The sequence below is a fragment of the Schistocerca piceifrons genome, chromosome 10 (genome assembly GCF_021461385.2).
Source record: "Schistocerca piceifrons isolate TAMUIC-IGC-003096 chromosome 10, iqSchPice1.1, whole genome shotgun sequence".
NCBI lineage: Eukaryota > Metazoa > Arthropoda > Insecta > Orthoptera > Acrididae > Schistocerca > Schistocerca piceifrons.
In genome coordinates this window covers 94,038,092-94,062,633 of record NC_060147.1, presented here as the reverse complement: position 1 = coordinate 94,062,633, position 24,542 = coordinate 94,038,092, and the positions used below count along the sequence as shown (strand labels likewise).

Genomic DNA, 24,542 nt, shown 5'->3' with positions numbered 1-24,542 from the left:
GTGCAGACCGCGTGAGACGACGCTTCATCCAGTCCCAAACATGCTCAATGGGGGACAGATCCGGAGATCTTGCTGGCCAGGGTAGTTGACTTACACCTTCCAGAGCACGTTGGGTGGCACGAGATACATGCGGACGTGCATTGTCCTGTTGGAACAGCAAGTTCCCTTGCCGGTCTAGGAATGGTAGAACGATGGGTTCGATGACGGTTTGGATGTACCGTGCACTATTCAGTGTCCCCTCGACGATCACCAGTGGTGTACGGCCAGTGTAGGAGATCGCTCCCCACACCATGATGCCGGGTGCTGGCCCTGTGTGCCTCTGTCGTATGCAGTCCTGATTGTGGCGCTCACCTGCACGGCGCCAAACACGCATACGACCATCATTGGCACCAAGGCAGAAGCGACTCTCATCGCTGAAGACGACACGTCTCCATTCGTCCCTCCATTCACGCCTGTCGCGACACCACTGGAGGCGGGCTGCACGATGTTGGGGCGTGAGCGGAAGACGGCCTAACGGTGTGCGGGACCGTAGCCCAGCTTCATGGAGACGGTTGCGAATGGTCCTCGCCGATACCCCAGGAGCAACAGTGTCCCTAATTTCCTGGGAAGTGGCAGTACGGTCCCCTACGGCACTGCGTAGGATCCTACGGTCTTGGCGTGCATCCGTGCGTCGCTGCGGTCCGGTCCCAGGTCGACGGGCACGTGCACCTTCCGCCGACCACTGGCGACAACATCGATGTACTGTGGAGACCTCACGCCCCACGTGTTGAGCAATTCGGCGGTACGTCCACCCGGCCTCCCGCATGCCCACTATACGCCCTCGCTCAAAGTCCGTCAACTGCACATACGGTTCACGTCCACGCTGTCGCGGCATGCTACCAGTGTTAAAGACTGCGATGGAGCTCCGTATGCCACGGCAAACTGGCTGACACTGACGGCGGCGGTGCACAAATGCTGCGCAGCTAGCGCCATTCGACGGCCAACACCGCGGTTCCTGGTGTGTCCGCTGTGCCGTGCGTGTGATAATTGCTTGTACAGCCCCCTCGCAGTGTCCGGAGCAAGTATGGTGGGTCTGACACACCGGTGTCAATGTGTTCTTTTTTCCATTTCCAGGAGTGTATATTATACTACAACTGACAAGTGATTACATTTTCACGCAATTTGGGTGCACAGATTCTGAGAAATCAGTACCCAGAACAACCACTTCTGGCCGTAATAACGGCCTAGATACGCCTGGGCATGGAGTCAAACAGAGCTTGGATGGCGTGTACAGGTACAGCTCCCCATGCAGCTTCAACACGATACCACAGTTCATCAAGAGTAGTGACTGGTGTATTGTGACGTGCCAGTTACTCGTCCACCATTCACCACACGTATTCAATTGGTGAGAGATCTCGAGAATGTGCTGGTCAGGGCAGCAGTCGAACATTTTCTGTATCCAGAAAGGCCAGTACAGGACCTGCAACATGCGGTCGTGAATTATCCTGCTGAAATGTAGGGTTTCGCAGAGATCGAATGAAGGGTAGAGCCACGGGGCGTAACACATCTGAAATGTAACGTCCACTGTTCAAATACCGTCAATGCGAACAAGAGGTGACCGAGATGTGTAACCAATGGCACCCCATACCATCAAGCCGGGTGATACGACAGTATGGCGATGACGAATACACGCTTCCAATGTGCGTTCACAGCGATGTCGCCAAACACGGATGCGACTATCGTGATACTGTACACAGAACCTGGATTCATCCGAAAAAATGACGTTTTGAAATTCGTGCACCCAGGTTCGTCGTTGTGTACACAATCGCAGGCGCTCCTGTCTGTGATGCAGCGTCAAGGGTAACCGCAGCCATGGTCTCCGAACTGATAGTCCATGCTGCTGCAAACGTCGTCGAACTGTTCGTGCTGATGTTTGTTGTCTCATAAACGTCCCCATCTGTTCACTCAGGATCGAGACGTGGCTGCACGATCCGTTACAGCCATGCGGATAAGATTCCTGTCGTCTCGACTGCTAGTGATACAAGGCCGTTGGGATCCAGCACGGCGTTCCGTATTACCCTCCCGAACCCATCGATTCCATATTCTGCTGATATTCGTTGGATCCCGACCAACGCGAGCAGCAATGTCGCGATACTATAAACCGCAATCGCGATAGGCTACAATCCGACCTTTATCAAAGTCGGAAACGTGATGGTACGCATTTCTCCTCCTTACACGAGACGTCACAAAGACGCTTCACCAGGCAACGCCGGTCAACTTCTGTTTGTGTATGAGAATTCGGTTGGAAACTTTCATCATGTCAGCACGTTGTAGCTGTCGCCACCGGCGCCAACCTTGTGTGAATGCTCTGAAAAGTTAATCATTTGCATATCACAGCATCTTCTTCCTGTCGATTAAATTTCGCGTCTGTAGCACGTCATCTTCGTGGTGTAGCAATTTTAATGGCCAGTAGTGTAAATAAGCTTCTACACAATTTTATGGCAGACATAATATATAGGAAAAGCTAATTTAATCTTTCTTTTTTTTTCACATTATCTCTACCAGTACCAGTTGTAGCCTAGGAGCAACAAAACTTCAAGTTACAATATTTCCATGATTACTGACAGAATTTAAAAATTTCAAGTGGTCTTATAATCCTATGTTTAACTCAATAAGACACGTAGTACACTTAAAAACTGTGTGGTTGACTTCAGGTGCGCAAGTGCCCGGAATTCATTCATCCATTATTTGAGAATGACAGCACTTACAGACTTTCAACGAAGATCACACATAACTGAAAACCTCTGTGAATCATTTTTTCGTTGATACCTCCTACAAAGTGATGGAAGGAAAAACGTTCATTGCTTACTAAATTTTCGATGTTCATGTAGTTAACCTTTAGTATCACCCATAACGTCTGAATTTATTATTTCGTTTCTACTAACATACAGGTAGGTTAGAAAATTTAAAAAGGGAACTGGATAGGTTAAAGTTAGATATAGTGGGAATTAGTGAAGTTCGGTGGCAGGATGAACAAGACTTCTGGTCAGTCGACTACAGGGCTATAAACACAAAATCAAATAGGGGTAATGCAGGAGAAGGTTTAATAATGAATAAAAAAATAGGAGTGCGGGTTAGCTACTACAAACAGCATAGTGAACGCATTATTGTGGCCAAGATAGACACGAAGCCCATGCTTACTACAGTAGTACAAGTTTATATGCCAACTAGCTCTGCAGATGATGAAGAAAGTGAAGAAATGTGTGATGAAATAAAAGAAATTATTCAGATAGTGAAGGGAGACGAAAATTTAATAGTCATGGGTGACTGGACTTCGGTAGTAGGAAAAGGGAGAGAAAGAAACATAGTAGGTGAATATGGGTTGGGGGTAAGAAACGAAAGAGGAAGCCGCCTGGTAGAATTTTGCACAGAGCACAACTTGAATCATAGCTAACACTTGGTTCAAGAATCATAGAAGAAGGTTGTAAACATGGAAGAATGCTGGAGATACTGACAGGTTTCAGATAGATTATATAATGGTAAGACACAGATTTAGGAACCAGGTTTTAAATTGTAAGCTGGTCGGAGTGGCAGAGCGGTTCAAGGTGCTCCAGTCTGGAAACGCGCGACCGCACCGGTTGCAGTTTCGAATAATGCCTCGGGCATGGATGCGTGTGATGTCCGTAGGTTAGTTAGGTTTAAGTAGTTCTATGTTCTAGGGGACTGATGACCTCCGATGTTAAGTCCCATAGTACACAGAGCCATTTGAAACATTTTTTTAAATTGTAAGTCATTTCCAGGGGGAGATGTGGACTCTGACCACAATCTATTGGTTATGAACTGTAGATTAAAACTGAAGAAAATGCAAAAGGGTGGGAATTTAAGGAGATGGGACCTGGATAAACTTAAAGAACCAGAGGTTGTCGAGACTTTCAGGGAGAGCATAAGGGAACAATTGACAAGAATGGGGGAAGGAAATACAGTAGAAGAAGAATGGGTAGCTTTGAGGGATGAAGTAGTGAAGGCAGCAGAGGATCAAGTAGGTAAAAAGACGAGGGCTAGTAGAAATCCTTGGGTAACAGAAGAAATATTGAATTTGATTGATGAAAGTAGAAAATATAAAAATGCAGTAAATGAAACAGGCAAAAAGGAATACAAACGTCTCAAAAATGAGATCGACAGGAAGTGCATAATGGCTAAGCAGGGATGGCTAGAGGACAAATGTAAGGATATAGAGGCTTATCTCACTATGGGTAAGATAGATACTGCCTACAGGAAAATTAAAGAGACCTTTGGAGAATACAGAACCACTTGTATGAATATCAAGAGCTCAGATGGAAACCCAGTTCTAAGCAAAGAAGGAAAAGCAGAAAGGTGGAAGGAGTATATAGAGGGTCTATACAAGGGCGATGTACTTGAGCACAATATTTTGGAAATGGAAGAGGATGTAGATGAAGATGAAATGGAAGATATGATACTGCGTGAAGAGTTTGACAGAGCACTGGAAGACCTGAGTCGAAACAAGGCCCCGGGAGTAGACAACATTCCATTAGAACTACTGACAGCCTTGGGAGAGACAGTCCTGACAAAACTCTACCATCTGGTGAGCAAGATGTATGAGACAGGCGAAATACCCTCAGACTTCAAGAAGAATATAATAATTCCAATCCCAAAGAAAGCAGGTGTTGGAAGATGCGAAAATTAACGAACTATCAGTTTAATAAGTCACAGCTGCAAAATACTAACGCGAATTCTTTACAGACGAATGGAAAAACTTGTAGAAGCCGACCTCGGGGAAGATCAGTTTGGATTCCGTAGAAATATCGGAACACGTGAGACAATACTGACCCTACGACTTATCTTAGAAGCTAGATTAAGGAAAGGCAAACCTACGTTTCTAGCATTTGTAGACTTAGAGAAAGCTTTTGACAATGTTGACTGGAATACTTTCTTTCAAATTCTGAAGGTGGTAGGGGTAAAATACTGGGAGCGAAAAGCTATTTACAATTTGTACAGGATCCAGGTGGCAGTTATAAGAGTCGAGGGACATGAAAGGGAAGCAGTGGTTGGGAAGGGAGTGATACAGGGTTGTTGCCTCTCCTCGATGTTATTCAATCTGTATATTGAGCAAGCAGTGAAGGAATCAAAAGAAAATACGGAGTAGGTATTAAAATCCATGGAGAAGAAATAAAAACTTTGAGGTTCGCTAATGATATTGTAATTCTGTCAGAGACAGCAAAGGACTTGGAAGAGCAGTTGAACGGAATGGATAGTGTCTTGAAAGGAGGATCAACAAAAGCAAAACGAGGATAATGGAATGTAGTCGAATTAAGTCGGGTGATGCTGAGGGAATTGGATTAGGAATGAGACACTTAAAGTAGTAAGAGAGTTTTGCTATTTGGGGAGCAAAGTAACTGATGATGGTCGAAGTAGAGAGGATGTAAAATGTAGACTGGCAATGGCAAGGAAAGCGTTTCTGAAGAAGAGAAATTTGTTAACATCGAGTATAGATTTCTCAGGAAGTATTTGTATGGAGTGTAGCTATGTATGGAAGTGAAACATGGACGATAACTAGTTTGGGCAAGCAGAGAATAAAAGCTTTCGAAATGCGGTACTATAGAAGAATGCTGAAGATTAGATGGGTAGATCACATAAGTAATGAGGAAGTATTGAATAGGATTGGGGAGAAGAGAAGTTTGTGGCACAACTTGACTAGAGGAAGGGTTCTGTTGGTAGGACATGTTCTGAGGCATCAAGCGATCACCAGTTTAGTATCGGAGGGCAGCGTGGAGGGTAAAAACCGTAGAGGGAGGCCAAGAGATGAATACAGTAAGCAGATTCAGAAGGATGTAGGTTGCAGTAAGTACTGGGAGTGGAAGAAGCTTGCACAGGATAGAGTAGCTTGGAGAGCTGCATCAAACCAGTCTCTGGACTGAAGACCACAACAACAACAACAACATACTTTGCAGCAGAATCTGGATATATCCCTGAATGTACCTGCAAAATTATGTCATTGTGCCATGCATAGCTGAAGTATGACGTCATAAATATTGAGATTCGTGAAAAACTAACTTTTGGTTAAAAAATCTCACAGTGAAACATCAACATCACGCATAACGCTTTAATTTATTACTCCATTAGTACTTACTGTATTCCCAACACACTTCGCATACAGCATCTAGATACATCACGTAATGTACGAGCAATATCTTGTCATTGTAGGACAGATAATTCACGAGATATAACGTCATAAAATTTAGATTCGTGGAAAACTTGCTTTTGCTCAAATTTGAGCGCAGATTACCTACCCTGTATTCATCCAGTATTTCATAATGAGAAAACTTAGCAACTTCCAACAAACTTCAAGCACAATTTCGAATCTTTGCTAAATTTTTTCTCGCTGATATGATTAAAGGTAATAACACACATTATCTCATTTGCGAAGTAATCAAACCGTTGAAGCTCTTTTACGCATGGGAGTTTGTTTCTTTAAGGAATCGGGAGTTTACTGGTAGTATACTAAATTAATTGGTATGATCTGTGTTCTGAACCTTCCTTCTATATTAACGAATGTGTTTTAATCCACACATATTACAGAAATTGATGTGTGTTGGTGGGGTGGAGGGGGGAGGATGGGGGGGGGGATTGTTTCGCTTCTGCTAAACCTCTGGACCGATTTCAACCGGACTTGGTACACATATCCTTTACTGCTAGGCAGAAGTCAATGTGAGGGTAAAAACCACCTACCTATCGTATTTCAGAGGATATGACGCCATACACAACGAGGTGCCCGAAAAGCTGTAAAAACCGGCTCCGTCTCAGCTGATTCGTTCGACGGCGAATAGGGTATTAAAAATGTTTATTTGTCTATTGACTGTCGAGCGAAGATAAATTTTTTTGCCCCGTAGTGAAGTTTATGCGTACTTACGTACTCTGCCATAACGGGTTATTCGCACACTACACCTACATGTATGGCTAAACCGAGCCGTAGAATAACTTCAAAGCGTTTGTTTCCGGGCTTATTATAACTCACAGTTAATTACTGTCATAATTTGTTGTCTGTTTAAAGGGGCTAATTAAAGCATTCGATTCAGCAATATTGTCCTTTTGACTCTAGTTGCGTGACAATTCGCACAAAAGGCTTTCATTCAGAATGAAAGTTGTAGAGATACCCCCCAAATAATTGTAACGTTGCGTTTGTTAAGTAACATAGTCGACTTTCAAAACACTAACGTATCAAAAATATCAAAGATAAAAGTGACTGGATATGTCACATGTACAATATAATGTAACCGAAATGTAAAACAGACTTCAGGGTATCTTTAAAACAGTAGACTACAGAAGTGCAGAGTAGGAAATTATCAGTTTTTTCTTCAGTTCTTCACGCTGAGCGCCACGTCTGTGGTTAAACAGCGGCTTATATGTGGAATATCTATAGATAGTCACTTTATAAAGTTTCAAATACTTCAGTTATCATATTAACCTGTTTTTGAGTCACAGCAGGCTCCTCAAATGATCAGGTTCTTATATGAGCCGCATGGTACATACCATGTGCCAGTATTATTTATTTACTAGTGTTGCTCAGATATGTATTTATTCCAATGGTATTAGACCACCTCTTGCTTGACCCTCTCTGTCATCCCTTTCGCCCCCCCCCCCTCTCTGTCCACCTGCCCTCCTCTCTGTTTTACTCCTACCTCCCTCTCCATCTGTTCCATCCCCTCCGCCCGCCTCCTCCTGCTCTCTCTATCTCCTCTTCACCTCCTTCTCTCTTTACATATCTCCTTTCCCCCCTCTCTGTCCATCACCCCCTCCAGCATTCTATCTCATTCTCTCCCCTCCGACCATTTCCTCCCATTTCCTTTCTCTGTCCACTCCTCCTTCCCTTTCCTCTGTCCATCTCCTACTTCATTTCCTGATTCTCCTCTCTTCCTCCTCTGCCATATCTTTGTGCACCTCATCCCCTCTCTGTCTCTCCATCTCTTTCTACTCCTTTCTCTCTTCATGTTATCGAGGTTGTTTCTTAACCCCACATATATCTCTCCAGATAGTGAGTAATTTCTGTAACAAATTGAAATCGATCCAGGAGTATACAAGGAGCTGTTTACCCGCAGCTTTGCCCTCATATACATTTATCATATTTCACACATATTTATACACACAATCCATCCATACTTCTAGCGAATCTCGCTCTAAAGTTTCGTTTTCATGTAGCTCAATCTCTATGACGTCATATCTCCTGGACTATACGCCGTACAGTGATGTAATTTTGCAGTTATATCCAGTGGTCTATCTTAATACTGCCTGCAATATGTGTCACGAATACTGGTAATAGTAAATAAGTTATAAACTAAGAGGCTTTGAGTGATGCTGAATTTCAACTGCATGAAAATGTAGTAAGTGATAAGCTCTTCTCCTTTCATCATTTTCTGCGAGTTGTCACGGAGAAAAAGTTCTGAAAAGGTTTGAAATTATGTGTCAAGTTTGTTGCAAGTCACTAAGTGCTCTCGTTCCCAAATACCAGGTGAATGTAGTCTGGTTATTTGCTCGTTGGAAACTACGCTTCTTTTCCACCCCCACAGCCTTCCGTTCGAGAAGTAGCTGGTTTTACGTGAATATAGATTCTTTGCAGACAGTAAGAGATAGGTGTCCCAAGTTTCGCTGAAATCGGTTTAGGAGTAGATATGGAACAGACATATACAAAAGTTCACAATTACTTAACTATATTTTTAAAAAAAGGAAATTAGTTACAAACTACGGCGGGCACACTCTTAATTCAACCTGCAAACGTCCCTACAGATATTCGGATTTAGGTTATGACATGTTCGATATGCCTGATATCATTGGCGATGGTGTGGCGCAGGCGAATAGCGAAATTCTGAATAACCCGCTGAAGTGTCGGAACATCGATGCTGTCGATGACCTCCGGTACGGCTGTTTCCAGCTCAGCAAAGGTATTAGGGTTGTTGCTGTACACCTCGTCTTTAACACAGCCTCACAAAAATGAATCGCATGTGTTGAAATCGGGACAATATGGCCGCCAATCGAGGCCGATTCCGCGCAACCGCTACGGTCGCAGGTTCGAATCCAGCCCCGGGCATGGATGTGTGCGATGTCCTTAGGTTAGTTAGGTTGTGCGGGACTGATGACCCCAGAAGTTAAGTCCCATAGTGCTCAGAACCATCTGAACCATTTGATGCCCATTCCAGTGGCCTCTGGTTACTCCAGAGCCAGAATGCGGTCCCCAAAGTGCTACTCCGGGACATCAAACACTTTCCTGCTTCGATGGGATCGAGCTCCGTCTTGCATGAACCACAGTTTGGATAATGGGGATGAAATCATCTTCCAAAACCTTCCGTACCGTTCGGTAGTCACCGTGCCATCTAGTAATGTGGGACCGATTGTACAGTGACTGGACATTACTCACCACACAGTCACCCGTTGAGGGTCAAGAGACTTCTCGATCGCGAGATGCGGATTCTCAGCCCCCATTATTGACGAGCCATCCAAATGCTAGTGGGCTTCGTCGTTAAACCAAACCATATTCACATACTAACTCGCATATTCCCCCAGTGGCCAACGGTGCAGTTTGAACGTCCTAACACAAACCGTTGAAATGTTATGACGATTTTATTTGATATAGTTCAATAATTGTCATCCTCTACACACATAGATCTATACATATTTATAAGGGCGTACTGAAAAGTAGTGCCTCCGAATTCTTTATGTGAAAACTCTTAAAACGTTTTAAATCAAGCAAACGCTATTAACATTCTACCTCTTTACTGCTCATGGGTATATATATATATATATATATATATATATATATATATATATATATATATATATATATATATATACAGGGTGTTACAAAAAGGTACGGCCAAACTTTGAGGAAACATTCCTCACACACAAATAAAGAAAAGATGTTATGTGGACATGTGTCCGGAAACGCTTAATTTCCATGTTAGAGCTCATTTTAGTTTCGTCGGTAGGTAGCGTACTTCCTCGATTCACCGCCAGTTGGCCCAATTGAAGGAAGGTAATGTTGACTTCGGTGCTTGTGTTGACATGCGACTCATTGCTCTACAGTACTAGCATCAAGCACATCAGTACGTAGCATCAACAGGTTAGTGTTCATCACGAACGTGGTTTTGCAGTCAGTGCGATGTTTGCAAATGCCGAGTTGGCAGATGCCCATTTGATGTGTGGATTAGCACGGGGCAATAGCCGTAGCGCGGTACGTTTGTATCGAGACAGATTTCCAGAACGAAGGTGTCCCGACAGGAAGATGTTCGAAGCAATGGATCGGCGTCTTAGGGAGCACGGAACATTCCAGCCTATGACTCGCGTCTGGGGAAGACCTAGAACGACGAGGACACCTGCAATGGACGAGGCAATTCTTCGTGCAGTTGACGATAACCCTAATGTCAGCGTTAGAAAAGTTGCTGCTGTACAAGGTAACGTTGACCACGTCACTGCATGGAGAGTGCTACGGGAGAACCAGTTGTTTCCGTACCATGTACAGCGTGTGCAGGCACTATCAGCAGCTGATTGGCCTCCACGGGTACACTTCTGCGAATGGTTCATCCAACAATGTGTCAATCCGCATTTCAGTGCAAATGTTCTCTTTACGGATGAGGCTTCATTCCAACGTGATCAAATTGTAAATTTTCACAATCAACGTGTGTGGGCTGACGAGAATCCGCACGCAAATGTGCAATCACGTTTAGGCAGGCATTGTTGGTGATGTCTTGATTGGGCCCCATGTTCCTCCACCTACGCTCAATGAAGCACGTTATCACGATTTCATACGGGATACTCTACCTGTGCTGCTAGAACATGTGCCTTTACAAGTACGACACAACATGTGGTTCATGCACGATGGAACGCCTGCACATTTCAGTCGAAGTGTTGGTACGCTTCTCAACAACAGATCCGGTGATCGATGGATTGGTACAGGCGGACCAATTCCGTGGCCTCCACGCTCTCCTGACCTCAACCCTCTACGCAACCCCGGTACCAAATGTAGAGACTCTTCGTGCTTGTATTGTGGACGGCTGTGATACAATACGCCATTCTCCAGGGCTGCATCAGCGCATCAGGGATTCCATGCGACGGAGGGTGGATGCATGTATGCTCGCTAACGGAGGACATTTTGAACATTTCCTGTAACAAAGTGTTTGAAGTCACGCTGGTACGTTCTGATGCTGTGTGTTTCCATTCCGTGATTAATGTGCTTTGAAGAGAAGTAATAAAATGAGCTCTAACATGGAAAGTAAGCGTTTCCGGACACATGTCCACACAACATATTTTCTTACTTTGTGTGTGAGGAATGTTTCCTGAAAGTTTGGCCGTACCTTTTTGTAACACGCTGTATATATTTATCAATATAGTCACCCTGGCGACGAACAAATTTCCGCCAACGAGATACCAGTTCGTTGATATCGTTTCTATAGAATGTTGGACTTTTTCGACCGAGCCACAACCCAACATCCGGGTGCACCGATTCATCATCATCAAAGTAAACTCTTCGAAGATGTTCTTTACGATTTGGAAACAGATTAAAATCAGATGGAGCAAATAATTTTTTCATAATGCGGGGACACAGTCATAATATATTTCTTTAAAGTCTGTACCGCCATTAGACTGTTGCCGGAAGTATCGATGTTAGACAGTGTGTCTAATAGTGTACTTTAGTACGACAGTATGCCATCTTAGGTAACGTATAACACTTACAACACTTGATAATGGCACTTTGAAACCGAAATCATGATTGCGTAAGTGTAGATGTAACATTGTAAATAAACAACAGTCCAATGGCGGTACTGACTTTAAAGAAAGATGGCGCAAATTCGGAACTGTATAGAGAATGATCGATGATAGTGAAACCAAGGCGGTCAGATTATCGCAGATGTGACTGCGCACACTTGTGGTCTGGCATTGCCGTGCAGCGGGAGACGTAGGACGTGTGGAAGAACTCTTCCAATTCGAAACTCGATTACACCAGGCTGCTTCTCACTCACGAGCATAGCAAAGTTACGCACCGTCATGTTATATCATAGCACTTGGAGGTAGCACTTTTCAGCACGGCCTCGTACACTTGTAACCTCCCCCTCACTTATCGACCTTAATGACAGTGAAAAATTAAACCGCGTGTACCTAATGGAAATTTGGGAAAATCAATCGTCACCGAAGTTAATTTGTCGGTAAAGAAGGAGGAAAGGGTTACATCTAAATGAAAGGAAAAATGCAAATGAAACTGGTGGAAATTAATTTTGAAAAGGGGTAAAGTTAATAAAGAAAGTAAATGTGCGGCCGTTACGTTAACAATTAACTAGCGGTAATTAGATAGTCCTAAGGACAATTACTATAGTAACTGAAAAAGAAAGGTTATTGCACATATAATAAGCACTAGAAGCGTGGCAACTGAAGGTTGACACGTGTAGTGTGAAAACTGAAAGTTTGTCAGAAGTAATAAATTTCGCTACACTCTGACTTAATTTAGCAAAAGAATTAATAAAACCGGAAAATCGAAAGTTAATTTAGTGACTGAAGTTAATAGTGAGCTTTCTTTCTGAAGCACATCGAAATTCAGTAAAATACGGTTAGTCTTGGACTACCTCAACAATCATTTCAAAAGCTACTTGAATCTACGCAATTTCGAAATAAGAGATTTAACTTTGAACTTGAATTAAATGATTCTGAACAATTAACAATAGTAAAATTTAGTACGTACCAAGCTGAGCTGCAGTCACAGGTAAGCTAGAATATGCTAACAAAACTCGCACTCTTAATTTGTGCTTGTGTAATCTAAATATTGTAGGCTGCTACGAATACCTTAACTGAACTTTGAAATTAAAGCAGTGAAATCGAATAATATTAATTTAATGCTGGCGTTTGAATTTCAACGACACTCGAGTTCATTCCGGAAAAGGAAGGGACCCTGCTTGGTAATGCAATTGGGACAATGAGCAACAAAGGTTCATGCTAAGTTGCTGTAATTATAATTACGAAAATGGAACAGTTTGAAAAGCTGAGGTCTGCCATACAGTTCTAAAACTTTACGTGCTTCCAGTCTTCCTTGTTGGTTGATTGAAGGTTTGAAGTCGTCGGCCGAGGAGGTGGCGACAGTCACTCATTGTCGGCCGTCGCTGTTGCAGAAGCTGGATATTGGCGCGCCTTCTTCTCGACACGGTCACCAGGCGAAACGGGCTCTTGATGTGCACCAGCTAATGCTTCCCGTCCGCGACACCGTGTCAGAAACTATCATAGCAAGTCGAGCGCAATTACATGCTGCCCAACCCCGAAAGCGCGGCAACTCGCGGGAGTGTCACACAACACACCTGCTCCACTGCACCACCCCAGCCATACTCTCTCTCTCTGCCCGCGCTCCACGCGGCAGAGTTAACACTACCAAAGATCCTAAACACTTTCGTTCTTCACACGACCTATCGATGTATTCGTTCGATTGCATAGATTTCCCTAGGCAAGACCCAGCGTAAAATACAAATAATATTTACAAAACAAACCAATTATACATCGACATAAATGCATAAATATATATATATATATATATATATATATATATATATATATATATATATATATATATATATATACAAATAGTAAAACAATTACAATATATACACAGAAATGTCATATCTTGAGATAACAAAACAAGGAAAAAAATTATAGTACAATAGATGGAAATAGGAGGAAATGCATTTCCGGCGTTACACACTCACTTTTATAATACGTATCAACTTATGTTGATGATATAGCTTTGATCGCTCAAGATCAATGCTTTAGAGCTGATAGATCAACATTAACAGCGGACCTGGAGATTCTAGCAACCCTACCACAACAAAGGTCAAAAATTAATTATGATTGTAGTGTTGATCACGCTGCTAAATATTGCATTTTCGGGCAACAACAAAGTTATACTATGTGGCAGGTGTCATTAGAGCACAGTTAATAAAGTCATTTCTTGAAATAATGGATAAACTAGGCACTAATCTTTTCGTGTTTCCCACGCTGGTCTCGTAGTGAACTCGACGAAAATTTAGGTAGCGATGATTCCAAGCTCGGATGCAAAGAGGCCTAGGTGTTATTCTGCGATATTCAAAAGTTTTATAGATGTGTTTCATAAACCATTCTTTAAGATTAAACTTTTGCAAGTCAGTACAATGGTGATGTAAAAAAGTAATCAGCACTCCGAATTTAAGTTACACTTGTTTTTTATTACTTTTGTTGCAATATCACGTAACTCGTTCCAAAACATCACATCAAAATATAAAACATACTTGAAAATATCTTCCTAACTGTCAAAGTTCACATTTCATAAACTGACTACAATTTGCTGTCTTTTTAACATGACGACCAAAGCTTGACACTCTAATAACCGCTTACGCGCCCAAAAATCAGAGTTATAAGTACGTCAAAGATCATAGTGACAAAAGAAAGAATACACACAAGAATAATATCATTGCAATATATACATGTCGATGTATCGAAGTACCTCTACATTAATAAAATCAAATCTGAATGTTATCACAGAAATATGTTAACTATTTTACAGGAACACAGTAGAATACTGCTGGTATCGAGAGGTTGAGGTAAGGTGCCGTAATGGTTACGTAATTCAAGTACCATTACAAGATGTTGGTTGAATAATTGACATACGCGAAATAACGGGCAAACCTTCAAATGTAAAACTTAGAGCTAAGTTACAATGAAATGAATACCCCTAGCTGCATACAGGCGTTGATATAAGTCAATGGGGACAGTTGAAAATGTGTGCCCCGACCGGGACTCGAACCCGGGATCTCCTGCTTACATGGCAGACGCTCTATCCTTCTGAGCCACCGAGGACACAGAGGATAGTGCGACTGCAGGGACTTACCTCTGGCACGCCTCCCGTAAGACCGGCATTCCCAACTTCTTGTCCCGCACTATATTCATAGTGCCCCTGCCCATTATACTCATTACTCGCGGCTTTTTGCCGATTTCTGTAAGAGTTCGGGCACTGTTTGTGCATCCGCACAGAAGACGATGGTCAAATGGCCGTTGAGCCTAATAACTATACATATATATGAAGATGGTATGTGTTCTTTCGGACAGTCGTGGACTATGCGGCTGGTCCCGGCGGAGGTTCGAGTCCTCCATCAGGCATGGGTATGTGTGTTGGTCCTTAGGATAATTTATGTTAAGTAGTGTGTAAGCTTAGCAGTTAAGTCCCATAAGATTTGATACACATTTGAACATTTTTTTGGTCTTTCGAACATGTCCAAAAGAACAGATACCATCTTTATATATATGTTAGAGGTAAGTGTTGCCATCTGTTTCTGGGTATGGCAACCATCAAAACTTACATTGGTTGGGTTGTTTAGGGAGAAGAGACCAAACAGCGAGGTCATCGGTCTCATCAGATTAGGGAAGGATGAGAAAGGAAGTCGGTCGTGCCCTTTCAAAGGAACCATCCCGGAATGTGCCTGGAGCGATTCAGGGAAATCACGAAACCTAAATCAGGATGGCTGGACGCGGGATTGAACCGTCGTCCTCCCGAATGCGAGTCCAGTGTACTAACCACGGCGCCACCTCGCTCGGTAAGGGACATACACAGCACAAAAGCGTACAGGCCAACCTCATCTGTTGACACAAAGACCGCCGACAGTTGATGAGGGTCGCAATGTGTGATAGGCAGACATCTATCCAGACCATCACACAGGATTTCCAAACTGCATCAGGATCCACTGCAAGTACTATGACAGTAAGGCAGGAGGTGAGAAAACTTGGATTTCATGGTCGAGCGACTGCTCATAAGCCGATACATCACGCCAGTAAAAGCCAAACGACGACTCGCTTGGTGTAAGGAGCGTAATCATTGGACGATTGAACAGTGGGAAAACGTTGAGTGGAGAGACTAACCACGGTACACAATGTGGCGATCCGATTGCATGGTGTGGGTATGGCGAATGATCGGTGAACGTCATCTCCCGGCGTGGGTAGTACCAACACTAAAATCCGGAGGTGGTGGTGTTATGGTGTGGTCGAGTTTTTCATGGATGGGGCTTGCACCCCTTGTTTGGCGTGGCACTATCACAGCACAGGCCTACATTGATGATTGAAGAACCTTCTTGCTTCCCACTGTTGAAAAAGAATCTGGTGATGGCAATTGCATCTTTGAGCACGATCGAGCACCTGTTCATAATGCACGGTCTGTGGTGGAGTGGTTACACGACAATAACATCTCTGTAATGGACTGGCCTGCACAGAGTCCTGACCTGACTCCTATAGTACACCTTTGGAATGTTTTGGAACGCCGACTTCGTGCCAGTCCTCACCGACCGACATCAGCACTTCTCCTCAGTGCAGCACTCCGTGAAGAATGGGCTGCCATTCCCCAAGGTACCTTCCAGCACCTGATTAAACGTATGCCTGCGAGAGTGGAAGCTGTCATCAAGGCTAAGGGTGGGCCAACACATATTGAATTCCAGCATTACCGATGGAGGGCGCCACGAACTTGTAAGTCATTTTCAGCCAGGTGTCCGGATACTTTTGATCACACAGTGTACGTAGGACTCATACAGGAACGTGCGCCCTCGGAACTTACACAGTAAACACCGTACCGTGATGCAGCATCTGGCTCACCATTTGGGTGACCACCTTTGCCAAGCTTTCGTGATTACTTAGTGAACGTGTAGCGTAACGTGCTTTCTTCTCTGGCTCTACTGAATTTCCTCTATGAATCCTATCTGGCACTGATTCTGTATTGACGAGCAATACTTAAGTGTAGGTCGAAAGAGGGTTTCGTAAGCTACTTCCTTTGTTATAGGACTACATTTCCCTGAGGACTTCTCCAGTGCATCTCATTCTCGCATTTGCCTTAGTCGCTATTATTATTATTATTATTATTATATGGTCGTTGGTTTCAAATCGGCCTGTACCCATACACTTCGATATTTTGGGAAGAGAGACAGCAAAGGACCTGGAAGAGCAGATGAACGGAATGGACAGTGTCTTGACAGGAGAATACAAGATGAACATCAATAAAAGCAAAACGAGGATAATGGAATGTAGTCGAATTAAATCGGGTGATGCTGCCGGATTTAGATTAGGAAATGAGATGCTTAAAGTAGTAAATGAGTTTTGCTACTTGAGGAGCAAAATAACTGATGATAGTCGAAGTAGAGAGGATATAAAATGTAGACTGCGAATGGCAAGGAAAGCGTTTCTGAAGAAGAGAAATTTGTTAACATCGAGTATAGATTCAAGTGTCAGGAAGTCGTTTCTGAAAGTATTTGGAGTGTAGCCATGTATGGAAGTGAAAAGTGGAGGATAAATAGTTTACACAAGAAGAGGATAGAAGCTTTCGAAATGTGGTGCTACAGAAGAATACTGAAGATTAGACGGGTAGACCGCATTACTAATGAGGAGGTGTTAAATAGAATTGGGGAGAGAGAAATATGTGGCACAACTTGACTGGAATAAGGGACGGTTGGTAGGACATGTTCTGAGGCATCAAGGGATCATCAGTTTAGTATTGGAGGGCAGCGTGGAGGGTAAAAATCGTAGAGGGAGACCAAGAGATGAATACACTAAGCAGATTCAAAAGGATGTAGGTTGCAGTAGGTACTGGGAGATGAAGAAGCTTGCACAGGATAGAGTAGCATGGAGAGCTGCATCAAACCAGTCTCTGGACTTAAGACAACAACAACAACAACAACCTCTTCCAATGATTGCTCTGAAATCCTGTAGTCACACACTAATCGGTGTTCCTGCCACTGCATGCGCAATATGTTTCATTTGCTTGTATTAAGAACAACTGCCACTGCCTACACTAAGTGTTGATCCTTTGTAGGCCTTCTCGCGCTTTGCCAGAATTTTCTAGTGTTGCCATTTTTCTGCATATGATAGCATCATCCGTTAAAAGGCTCATCGAACGTGCTGTGTTGTCTAATACGTTATTTATATATATTGTGAAAAGTAATGGACCTATAACATTCCCTTAGGGCACGCCCGAAGCGACTTTTATGCCTGAAAACTTTTGTCCCTTGAGAATGTCCTGCTGTGTTCTGTCTGCTAGAAACGTTCAGCCCAATCACGCAGCTGGTCCGATATTCCGCAGCTCGTATTTCGTTCATTAGGCAGCAGTGTGGAAGTGCACCGAATGCCAGAGATCCTGGCGCGCACTGCAATTTGTTCGTATAGCATTACTAACGAAGCAGTTGAGATTTAATTAAGAGGTGGCCTTGTAAATAGAGATGCAGGTTTTTGCTTAAAGTCAGCTTGGAACCGTAACCCCTCTGTGATCAAGCGACATAGGGATGAAATAACTTCTAACGTCGGTCATCTTTGGATGTGTGTTGTCGCTGGTTGTTTACCGTGCGTGTTTTGCCGTATTATGGTTCTCGGTCGGGGTAGCCCCGCCTACCGGAAATTTAAATTTCCTTGCAGAGCACTTTCTCGTCGCATTTGTGTCTTGAAGATGGCGGGGTGTTCACCTGCAGAAGTATCTGTTCTTGTCGGAGACGTCACCCTGCTGCATTCCTTTTGTTTTTTAACATTTTTATACGCATGCAGAAACTGAAGTCTAACTGATATACGAGGGTTGAAACTTTAATAGTTGCAAATATTTATTTACAATTTGTACAAAATAGATACGTGTTTCAAAGTTTTACTGACCTTCAAAGTAGTCACCAGCATTGTGTATAGCCCGTTGCCAGCGATGTGGAAGTCATAGGATACTCTTAGCAGGGCCAGCTGTGTTGACAGTTCGAGCGGCGCGGTCTATTGTCCGACGAATTTGTAGCAGTTCTGAAGCGAATGCCATGAAGTGTTTCCTTCAGTTTAGAAATCGAGTTGAACTCACGAGGGCTGTATGCTAGTCATAAGTTGTTTTCCAAAAATGAACAGAACAGAGACAGAACTGGTGACACTTTCTGCAGGACCTGACCATCATTTTGCAGGACAATGCTCAATCAGGTACAGTACGAGCTGTTACTGAATTATTTGACTGATGGGGCTGCTAAGTGCTATACCACCTACTGCACTCCCCTGATTTAAGGCTATTGAAAGTTATTGACACAATGGCAATCCGTTTGTGATTTTTTACTTGTGGGCTACCTCAAGAGCAAAGTCTACACGGCTCGACCAAGAACCCTGCATGAGCTAAAACAATTCACAGAATCCCAGCTTAGATGTTGCAGCGGTCAATGAGGTATTTCAGCACCAGATTTCACGAATGTATTCGTACAGGAGGACGCCATTTAAAGGACGTAATTTTTAAAAAATGATAAATGCCGTCGATGTTTCGTAAATGGCAAATTTGTAAGGTTTCAATTACTACGAATGCAATTTATATCCTTCATCACTTCTAGTTTTATTGGATTGTGGAAATGTTCCCGATTTTCTGTGTCACCCTGTATATATAAGGGGCGTCCAATAAGTAATACAGGAATTTCTTTTTCGCGGCAAGTCTCGGTTGAAGAAATGTGGAATCTGTTGTGGGACATTGTAGAATACTCTCGCTTCAGCCCCTGTAGTTTCATGAAGTTCTGACAGGTAGCGATGATATTCGCAGCCTTCAAAATTGCGTCTGCAACTGAGGTGCGTTCCAAGTAGAAATTGTCACTGAGTTCGCTTAGGCGGAAAACTGGAGCACCGCAGATATTCATATGCGCTTGCAGAATGTCTGCTGACAAGTTGCAGTGAACAAAATCACGGTGAATCGTTCCGTGAGGCGTCTGTCATCATTGCAACAAGGTTGGGCAAACCTGTTCTTTCTCAGAGGAAAGGTAGGAGACGAGGTACTGGCAGAACTGAAGCTGTGAGGACGGGTCGTAAGTCATGCTTTGGTATCTCAGAAGGTAGAACACTTGCCCACGAAAGGCAAAGGTCCCGAGGTCGAGTCTCGGTCCGGCACACGGCCAGGAAGTTTCTATTCTTTCTCATCCACCCTACAGCCTGGATCTCGCTCCTTCCGACTCCCATCTGTTTGGCCCTACGATTGATGCACTCCGCAGGAAGCAGTACGTGGATGATGATGATCATGTGGTTATTGATGCACCAGGATTTGGCTCAACGATGATTAGTAAGGTGGTACCATGCGTGCATAAAGCGTAAAAGCCCTCTCCGTAAGGTGGCGTAAGGCTGTTACACTTAACGGAGATTATTTTTAAAAAGAGGGTTTTATAGCCAAAACAGGGTGAATTATATGGTGGGATCGAATCCTGAATAAAACCGACCTGTTTTCAGAAAAAGAATGTGCTACATTACTTACTGAACGCCCGTTGTAAATCCCGGAGAGAGAATAATAGGAAAGAAGGAAGATGAGGTTTCAGCGTCCCATCGGCGATGTGGTCAATAGAGGCGAAGGTGAAAGCACGGACTGCGGATGTAATCACGCACGCACATTCGAAGGAAATTGCCAAGGGGGCCACACCCTGCCTATCTAACGCATGTTCATTTAGGCAAGTATCTGACCCTTTTCTGAAAAAAACTATTTGATGCAGGACCTTAATATTTTTACTGTACTAATAGAGTGAACTGTTCTAAGATCTACTTTATCCATTCTACAGTTCTTAAGAAATACTTTTTTAAATTTATTAACAAAAAAATATTAACATTTTTCTGCAGAAAATATTTTCTTTTGAACTTCCTAATAGGGGAATACTAATGACTGTAGTACCAGAGGTGGCTTTTTATGTTATGCAGAGTCTCTGAAAATTTCATTCATTTATCTGTCATAGTTTCTGAATTAATGAGGCGTATGTACTGAAAATTTTAGTTTGTGGGAAATTGACTTTAAAGAAAAAACTTTTGAAATTTGTTACTTACAGTTAATTAAAACTGTCCTGCTGCATATGATGGCCCTCCTTTGGCCTCTAGCAGGTCTTCCAGCTTCTTTTTCACCATCCTGGATGTTTGTCTTGCTTTCTTGGCCATATTAGATGCAGACCTTTCTGCATCGGCTATCCTCATTTTATCGCAATGTTGCAGCCCAGTGATCATATTTTCACCAGGATTAATTCCCAGCTTCTTCAGTACCCAACACTTTCCAATATTACCACAATTGAATGTCATAATAGTATCATGAAATCCTAGTTTCACTGTATGCAACCTACAAATACAGTTGTAGGAAGGCGGTTCCAAATTGTTGTTGTGTTGTTGTGGTCTTCAGTCCTGAGACTGGTTTGATGCAGCTCTCCATGCTACTCTATCCTGTGCAAGCTTTTTCATCTCCCAGTACCTACTGCAACCTACATCCTTCTGAATCTGCTTAGTGTATTCATCTCTTGGTCTCCCTCTGCGATTTTTACCCTCCACGCTGCCCTCCAATACTAACTTGGTGATCCCTTGATGCCTCAGAACATGTCCTACCAACCGATCCCTTCTTCTGGTCAAGTTGTGCCACAAACTTCTCTTCTCCCCAATCCTATTCAATACTTCCTCATTAGTTATGTGATCTACCCATCTAATCTTCAGCATTCTTCTGTAGCACCACATTTCGAAAGCTTCTATTCTCTTCTTGTGTAAACTATTTATCGTCCATGTTTCACTTCCATACATGGCTACACTCCATACGAATACTTTCAGAAATGACTTCCTGACACTTAAATCAATACTGGATGTTAACAAATTTCTCTTCTTCAGAAACGCTTTCCTTGCCATTGCCAGCCTACATTTTATATCCTCTCTACTTCGACCATCATCAGTTATTTTGCTCCCCAAATAGCAAAACTCCTTTACTACTTTAAGTGCCTCATTTCCTAATCTAATTCCCTCAGCATCACCCGACTTAATTAGACTACATTCCATTATCCTTGTTTTGCTTTTGTTGATGTTCATCTTATATCCTCCTTTCAAGACACTGGCCATTCCATTCAACTGCTCTTCCAAGTCCTTTGCTGTCTCTGACAGAATTACAATGTCATCGGCGAACCTCAAAGTTTTTATTTCTTCTCCATGAATTTTAATACCTACTCCTAATTTTTCTTTTGTTTCCTTTACTGCTTGCTCAATATACAGATTGAACAACATCGGGGAGAGGCTACAACCTTGTCTTACTCCCTTCCCGACCACTGCTTCCCTTTCATGTCCCTCGACTCTTATAACTGCCATCTGGTTTCTGTACAAATTGTAAATAGCCTTTCGCTCCCTGTATTTTACCCCTGCCACCTTTAGAATGTGAAAGAGAGTATTCCAGTCAACATTGTCAAAAGCTTTCTCTAAGTCTACAAATGCTAGAAACGTAGGTTTGCCTTTCCTTAATCTTTCTTCTAAGATAAGTCGTAAGGTCAGTATTGCCTCACGTGTTCCAGTGTTTCTACGGAATCCAAACTGATCTTCCCCGAGGTTGGCTTCTACTACTTTTTCCATTCGTCTGTAAAAAATTCGTGTTAGTATTTTGCAGCTGTGACTTATTAAGCTGATAGTTCGGTAATTTTCACATCTGTCAACGCCTGCTTTCTTTGGGATTGGAATTATTATATTCTTCTTAAAGTCTGAGGGTATTTCGCCTGTTTCATACATCTTGCTCACCAGATGGTAGAGTTTTGTCAGGACTGGCTCTCCCACGGCCGTCAGTAGTTCCAATGGAATATTGTCTACTCCGGGGGCCTTGTTTCGACTCAGGTCTTTCAGTGCTCTGTCAAACTCTTCACGCAGTATCATATCTCCCGTTTCATCTTCATCTACATCCTCTTCCATTTCCATAATATTGTCCTCAAGTACATCGCCCTTGTATAGACCCTCTATTTACTCCTTCCACCTTTCTGCTTTCCCTTCTTTGCTTAGAACTGGGTTTCCATCTGAGCTCTTGATATTCATACAAGTCGTTCTCTTATCTCCAAAGGTCTCTTTAATTTTCCTGTAAGCGGTATCTATCTTACCCCTAGTGAGATAGGCCTCTACATCCTTACATTTGTCCTCTAGCCATCCCTGCTTAGCCATTTTGCACTTCCTGTCGATCTCATTTTTGAGACGTTTGTATTCCTTTTTGCCTGTTTCAGTTACTGCATTTTTATATTTTCTCATTTCATCAATTAAATTCAGTATTTCTTCTGTTACCCAAGGATTTCTACTAGCCCTCGTCTTTTTACCTACTTGATCCTCTGCTGTCTTCACTACTTCATCCCTCAAAGCTACCCATTCTTATTCTACTGTATTTATTTCCCCCATTCCTGTCAATTGCTCCCTTATGCTCTCCCTGAATCTCTGTACAACCTCTGGTTCTTTTAGTTTATCCAGGTCCCATCTCCCTAAATTCCCACCTTTTTGCAGTTTCTTCAGTTTTAATCTACAGGTCACAACCAATAGATTGTGGTCAGAATCCACATCTGCCCCTGGAAATGTCTTACAATTTAAAACCTGGTTCCTAAATCTCTGTCTTACCATTATATACTCTATCTGATACCTTTTAGTATCTCCAGGGTTCTTCCATGTATACAACCTTCTTTCATGATTCTTAAACCAAGTGTTAGTTATGATTATGTTGTGCTCTGTGCAAAATTCTACAAGGCGGCTTCCTCTTTCATTTCCAAATTATGCTGTTGAAACATTCATTTGGGTTCTGTCTGCCCATCAGACATTTCCTTAGAAGGTCAGGATGAGCCAAGTCTCTGAAAATAGGTTGAATTGCTGTAATAACAGCTACAGGAAGAGAATGCTGGTGAGAATAAGATTCTCCAGTTGCCTGAGCCCTATTGTATTTGCACCAAAAATTTTCTCCAGATCGACACAATCCATGACATGGCTTATCATCAGTGGAGGACTTACGGAAGAATATGGCCCAAACATCTCTCTTCATTGCCTCCAGATTTTCTTTATTTTTCCTAATTGCATGCCCATAGTATACCTGCAAGTTCTCTATTTCAGTTTTAGTTAACCGATCCTGTCTGGTCAACAATTTTCCATCTTCTAATATTTCCCTCTCATACTGTAATATTGCTACAAGAATTTGCTATGCTGCAATCGGGTGCTAATAGTAGAATAAAAGCGGGTTAAAAGCTGTGAGCTGTCTGGGGAGAAGTTAACCGTGCATTACTGCGCAACTGTTTCACCAGGTAACTAGTCTAAGTTTACCACATTACCAATCAGACTAACATTGATCATGATCTTTTACAGTCATACAACAACCGGTAATATATCTATATATAAAAAGGAGAATTTAAATAAAAAGAAAGAAATCAGTTTATATTTGGAAATTTATTTTAAGATTGTTCATTGAAATTTCAGCATATTATACGTGAGTTATAACTGAGCTGGTGCCTTGTTTAAGGATTGTAAAAATGTGAGATTTTAATCTTACGGAACACATCAAATATGGAGCCAAGATTGGGAGACTGCCTACAACACTGCATTCACAAAACAACACCCAAAGAACGTTGAAACATAAGCAAGAAGAAATTAACCACAACCAACAGATTCAGTTTTCACCCAAAGAAATTACGTTTGTAACACAATCCTGTCCGTCATGTAATTACCACACACTGGTATACTAAATTCATATTAACCCTTTGTGAAATCTTCCCAAAAAGAATAGCTGAAGGCTACTTTGA

General features: G+C 42.7%; 1 long non-coding RNA gene and 1 other non-coding gene across 3 annotated transcripts in view; one reads left to right on the top strand and one right to left on the bottom strand.

The window, feature by feature from the left end:
- LOC124719114 overlaps positions 1-24,542 on the top strand; it is a 392,960-nt gene that overhangs the window by 333,886 nt on the left and 34,532 nt on the right. The gene's annotated exons all lie outside the window — the stretch shown is intronic.
- Positions 14,780-14,853, bottom strand: Trnat-ugu. The gene has a single exon. It is a non-coding gene; the product is annotated as a tRNA-Thr (tRNA).